Here is a 6,968-nt window from a genome sequence, read left to right as displayed (position 1 = left end):
TATGTCAAACCAGGGAACTAGTAAATGGAAAAACTTAGTAAAGCACACGCAGACCAATACCTTGAGTGTTAACTGAAAGGCCTACTTGCAAAGATAAATGATCCTACAACTAACAAATCAATGCTTTGCAGATGACTCGTGGTTGAGGGAGTATTTAATGAATGAAAAGTACCTCAAGATTTATCAGCTCCTGAGCTTCCTAGTGTCCTGCCAATATCTGAAGGTGATAGAGCAGGTGAATAGGGTAGCTAAGGCATATGGGATACTTGCTTTTGTCAGGGGCATAGAGTACAAGAGCAAGGAGATGTTGGAGCTGTACAGAACACTTTGGCCACACCTGAAGTACTGCATGCAGTTCTGTTCACTGCACTAAGAGCAATCTTGGCTGGGATGGAGCATTTGAGCTGAGGAGTGACTGAATAGGCTTGGGTTATTTGAACAGTGAAGGCAGGGGGGAGGTGTGATTGAGGATTCTGGACAAGGTGAATGGGAAGCAGCTGTTCCCTTGGTTCAGGGCTCAATCATGAGGGACAGGAGATTCAAGTCTGCACCAACTCCAATGGTTACCCAGGCCCCTGCCTAATCCTACACATTTCTAATGGCTGATCTCCCTTGCCTGCACATCTTGGAACATAGAGGAGCAATTTATCATGGTGAATCCTCCTAATCTGCATATCTTTGAACTATGGGAGTACCTGGACAAAACATGGAGAATAGGCAAACTCCATACACCTAGTGCTGGAATCAAACCCAGGTCCCTGGAGCTGTGAAGCAGCAATGCTAACCACTGTGCTGCTCTTGGAAGCTGGATTATTCCTGTAAATGGAATGATATTTGCAAACTCTGGTCAAATATCCAGGCTCTTTAAAAACATAGCAACCTGTCTGCAAAGGTGCCTTTGGCATTGAAACAGTTTTTGCATTCTGCAGCCTTTTTAAAAACATTGAGTTTGTGTTTTGGGGCTGAATGTTTGTTTAAGGTTGAATGGAGTTGAGGAAGCTCATGTGACTTGAGTTCTTGACAACAGGCCTGAATGGCTTGGTTGCTATGGGGAGTGACGTGCAGATTGATTTTACTGGAATAAAGGCCAAATGATTGTATCTATGGACAATGATGAGTGTCTGTGGTGACTCCCTGGGTAGATTTTGTCCCACAGGGAGATGTTTTGCAAATGATATTTTAAACCATCTATTTTAATCTGATACTTTTAGAGTTGAGGTTCTAAAGGATAGCTGATTATCATCTCTATTTGGATTCAAGGAGCATGTGATTGGAGATGCCATTGAGATGCACTTCTTTGAGAAGGGCAGTGTCAATAGCAAAATGTTCTCCCAGAATCCTACCAACCACCCACGTGGATCCCTTAGCAGCAGGGCTTCCACATGTGCAAACATTCTGGGCAGAATTTTGTCAAATGTGGTTGACTGTTCCATTAGATCTTGGCTCCCTTCTGTTGAAACAATTAAGTAGTTAATTTTCAACATTTAAAGGGTAGTCCCTCACTCTTTGGTGTTTCATTGGGTCTGTAGCTCAAACAACCAAGATTACATCAAATATACCTTCCAAACCCATGATCACTACCATCTAGAAAAAACGATGGTAGCAGATTCATGCAAATGCAATAACTACACTGTCCTGATATGGAATTATAATGTTCCTTCAGCATTCCTAATACAAAATCCCAGGATGACTTCCCTACTAGAATGTAGATGTATCACTACCTTAAGGGCCATTTGGGATGGACAATAAATGTTGGCCTTGCTCCTGATGCTCACAATCTAAAGACAAATCAAACAGATGCTTGAGATGAAGTCTTAACAATTACTCAGTTTTAAACTGTCCTCATTGTGACTGCAGATCATGGTTGTACTGTACATTGTACAAAAATGTGATTTGAAAATGTGGTAGAAATGCACCAACTGACTTGGAACAAATGTTGTAACATAATCTGTCTCTGAAATGTCTTGTGCTGAGTTCCCATGAATCATAGAATCCCACAATATAGAAGAGGCCATCTGACCCACTGAGTCTTTACTGACCACAATCCTACCCAGGCCCTATTCTTACAACCCTGCTAATCCCACTGACACTAAGTGGCTATGCTAAATTGAAATCAGCCTAACTCAATCTTTGGACTGTGGAAGGAAACTGGAACAGCTGGTTACATCATGTGCCTGTTTGGATACACTGAGGGAGAATTTAGTATGGTGCCACACCTAACCAAAATGTCTTCCAGAATGTGGGAGGAAACCCACACAGACAAGGGGCAAACATGCAAACTCTGCACAGCCAGTGACCTGAGGCTGGAATTGAACCCAGGTCCCTGGCACTGAGGCAGCAGTGCTAAGCTCAATTTACAGACATCAGTTTTTGCATGTGGATAGGAAACAACAATGCAAAAAATGCATTGTACCTATACATTTATAATCCATGACCATATTTTTAAAAATGACATTTGAATAAAATCATTCCTTTTACAAGCTAGTAGTAGGAAATTACAGCAGTCATTTGTGGCATTGTAACAAGATTTATAGACCACTTATGTGAAAGGGATTGGGAACCAAGTTGCTGCTCCTTACAATGGTAGCACTGTAAAATTGTAGCACTGCACTTGCTGCCTATTCCCTCCTGCAGCTATTTTCCTGTGGATCTTTGGATTGACAACTTAAGTAATATCTCATTCCCTTATATTAATTATGATCCAATGACACAGGCCTGTTGAAGTGGTGGAGGCTGCCTCGCTAAATATTTTTAAGACGCGGGTTGATGGGTTTTTGATAAGAGAGGGGATTAAGGGTTATGGGGAGAGGGCGGGAAAGTGGAACTGAGCCACGACAGATCAGCCATGATCTTATTGAATGGTGGGGCAGGCTTGAAGGGCTAGATGGCCTACTCCTGCTCCTATTTATGTTCTTATGCAATTTTAGATTATGATGGATAGTCCATTCTGCTCATTGGTAACCAATATGGAGCAGCCTAATCAGAGGTCGTTTAAAGGCATCACCTCAGCTTGCTCAGAAGTTGGCTTAACAAGCATTACAGGGATTGGCAAAGATATGAATATCAAATTGCTGATGTATTTTAATTGTGGCTTTCTCATTAACCAAGATGAACAGAAGATCTTTTAGGCAAAAGGCTTTCAAATTGTGTAAAACATAGAAGGTAAGCATAGAGTATATCAGAAATTGGAGCTATGTTGCAATGCATACTTAATATTGTGCAGATGGTTATGCATGAGATCAGTCAAAGATCACCCCTTCCCAAAATAAGCAGGCACAGAAAGGGCATAGTAGTATCCAGGAGACAAAAATGAGCTGGCTTGATAAAGATAGAACAGGAATTTCTTCAATATCAGTCTGTGGTGTTGATCCAAAGGCTACAGTTTGGTTTTTTTTTGAAGAATGATGTAGCACTTTGGATTCAGTGTGAGTGCTTAAAGTGTGGCAGATTCATTGCTCCAGTGTTGTTTAATCTGTTAACATTCTTGCAAAATATTTAAAGATTCTGGTATTGAATTTAAGATGCTACTTTCATTGTGGCACAATGGTATTCCATTATTTGGTGGCACAACAAAAGGATATGTGTCACTGCATGGCTGTGCATACAGCAAATCTCAGTTGCATCTATACTATCAGGGCTATCAAACTATGTGGATGGCACAGCACCAGGGATCTGGGTTCAATTCCCAGCTTGGGTCACTGTCTGTACGGAGTTTGCACTTTCTGCCCATGTCCATGTCTGTGTGGGTTTTCTGAGTGTTCCAATTTCCTTCTGCAGTCTGAAAGATGTTCTGATTAGGTGCGTTGACCTGAACAAGTGCCAGAGTGTGGTGACTTAGGGGAATTTCACAGTAACTTCATTGCACTTAATGTCAGCCTTACTTGTAACTAATAAATAAACTTTACTTTTTATCCAAAAGTTTTTTTGATCATGAATATCAGAGCCATGATGCCAGCAACTCTCTTCAGTCAGTGTCTTCAATGGTGTAGTTTTGTAGGGTTAGCATGAGTACATTTTATCTGAACAGGGTCAGCAGATGCACACACTGCCACTTGTGGATCTGCAGCACTGTTACTGGAAAGTCCAGCATTGGCCTACTTACCGTAGGTGAACCAGCTAGCATGCTGTGATGCTAATGCTGATTTTTTTTTTAAATGCACCAATCTTCAAGGGGGATTTTTGGATGGTCTGGCCAACAACACATCAAACTCCCTGGACCTCCATGTTTAAAACAAAATTGTTACTGTGTAATGAAGAAATCAACCTAAGCCTCATCTCAGCTGGTTGGTTTTCAGTATGGTGTTGTAACTCCCCCTGTCGATGGGAGTAAATGTATTCTTTGGCTGAACTTGATTAAGTGGAACAATGTCTGTTTAAAAGTCGTCAGATACTGGTGAAACCTTCCATTCACAGAATCCTGAAGGGAAAAATCAGATTTTCTCTGCAGGGCAAATGGTATCTTTTGCCAATGAAAATCAGATTTGTCAGCATAAAATTTTAGACTAAATTTTTGTAAAATTGAACAAAACAAAAATTGAATTAGTTAGAAAGAGAGCATCAGTATCATTTAATCAAACATGCAACATTATGGTGGCTTAAACTGGTGGCTACCTGCCAAATAGCTCCTCATATCAGTGTTAATGTACACAATTTATATTTAAAATGATCTTGGAAAGTATGATGAATTATTGTACATTTCCTGAAAATCCAATCTCCTATTAATCAGATTTTGATTCAAAAGAAGTTACAATGTCTTGCATGACCCTGCTGCCAAATTTCTCTTTTTGGCGAGATGATCAGGATGGAGCAGTCATAATATGGTCACTTATTATTGCCACTCCCTGTTCTTTGGCACCATTTCCAGAATTTTCTGCTGGCAATTACATTGCATGTCTAACGTACGTGCTCAAATGCAGGCAAGTGTATTGTAATTGGGCACAAGTAATGGGAATGCATCTATTGACTCTCATGCTGGGTGTGAGGAGTATGATGTGTCTCTGGCTGCAGTCAGCTTCAGGAGTGACTTTAAAAGCTAAAGCTGGCCTCGCTGTTATTGGCTAACCATTTTTTTCCTCCGTCTGTTTTGAATAGTGCCTTCAACATATGGTCAGGCATGGGATTAGAGCAGAACATTCTGGGACTTGTATGTAGATGGTGTGTTTGCATCATTCCAGCAGATGGTGGAATTTTTCAGATATTTGTAAATTCAAGACTTTGTGTATAGGGCTGATCCTCAATTTCTGGGGTCCCACCTCCTGCCTCTGACATTTCCTTAGTGCCTTCTATTACTATGCGCGGTATCATTTCTGTTCCTCATTCTCAAATTCTGTCCCAAAAAAACTCTCCATCAGTAGTTGGATCTTTGTGGAAACAAGATCTTGGGGAAGAGTTCTCGGAGAACGAATAGAACATGGTGCTGGGTGTGATACAATATGAACTCCTTCACAGTACGTACCTAATGAGGATTAGACTCTAGTATGAACCCAAGCACAAGCCCCATTTGTGAACAGTGTCAGCAAGCTCCTGCCACCATCTTACATATGTTCTGGGCTTGTCCATCATTGTAAAACTACGGGACATCGATATTTGCGATGATTGATTGTGACAATGCTAGAGCGGGACACAAGTGCATCCCCCCAGGCTGCCCTGTTTGGGGTTGTGCCTTTTAAATCCGCTGCTGCCGAAATTCCAAAATGGATTTTGTAGCTTTCGCTACACTTCTGGCAAGACGACTAATCCTGTTTTAGGTGGCAATCAGGTGCACTCTGACACACACAGGGTGAAAGGAGGTGGTAGATACCATTCAGCTGGAGATGCATGCTACATGGTTCCACTGCTAGGTTCTATAACACCTGGCAACCGTTTATAGCGTATGTTGGGACACTGCTGTTGGAACCGGGTGAGTAGATGTCTGATGGCCCCAGGACCCTGGGTGCTCTGATAGGGCCCCCCCCCCACACCCACCCAGCCCTGATTGGTGGATGTGCCCTGGCCCTTTCCCTGAGTACACCTGCCCACCCTGTCGAAGTGGGGACCAACACGAGAACTTTTCTCTTTTCCCTCGCACTCTTTTCCTCTCTCCTCTTTGCTGTCTCTCTTTGCTCTCTTGTTTAGTTTATAGCTGGGCTATTTGGATGCTCACTTGGTTCTCCAGTGGCATTCCTATGCCTTTTTGTTGTATTATCATTGTCATTACCAGTGCAATTAGATGGGACCTGGGTGGGGTGGGTGCTGGCAGTGCCAGGGCTTATCCCCTGGCAATGGGGAGCCCTGTGCCCAGTCGCATTGGAATGTACACCCAGGCACTATGTGGATGTGTATCTGTGTTTGTTTACTTTAGAAAATAAGAAAATTTTCAATAAAGTATAAAAAGTTGAAGAGCTGATTTATTTAATGTGGTGTATTGCATGAGACAAGATGGGGATTTGAGTTTCTTTTATCGAATTGTGAAGTGCCTTGGGATGTCAGACAATGTTAAATATGTTAATACCAGCAGAAATGCCCAGTGACTCTGGCCAAATTATATCAGTGGTGACGGGATTTTTGCTCCCGAGTCAGGAACATAATGTTGGGAAAATACCAGCTCCACAACACCCAACTCTGGAGAAAGCATCCCAAATGGTTAGAATTTCATTGTGGAGGAGGGAAATGATTGGAGTTGGGCTTGCTGACCATCCCCCAGGAAAGAATACAGAGGTGGTGCAAAGCCATGTTATTTAAAAGGCACATCTTGATGCTATGGGATTTCATCCCAATAAATGCCAGCCCGCTTCTCCCTTCCAGCAATGCACTCCCTACCCCATTCATGCAAACTCATACCACTTCATGCAGCCACCCATCCTTGGGCCCTCATATTCTCCATGCCAAACTATGCATGTCATACAGTCCATGTTGACTTTGTTCCAATTCATGCCAACCCATGATCACCCTTATCCCCATAACCCATTGTAACCCCTGTGCCAACTCAT

The sequence above is a fragment of the Carcharhinus amblyrhynchos genome, chromosome 4, assembly GCF_965287045.1.
Source record: "Carcharhinus amblyrhynchos chromosome 4, sCarAmb.v2.hapA, whole genome shotgun sequence".
Taxonomy (NCBI): domain Eukaryota; kingdom Metazoa; phylum Chordata; class Chondrichthyes; order Carcharhiniformes; family Carcharhinidae; genus Carcharhinus; species Carcharhinus amblyrhynchos.
The sequence above is the reverse complement of the archived record's forward strand: the minus strand, read 5'-3'. Positions refer to the sequence as shown.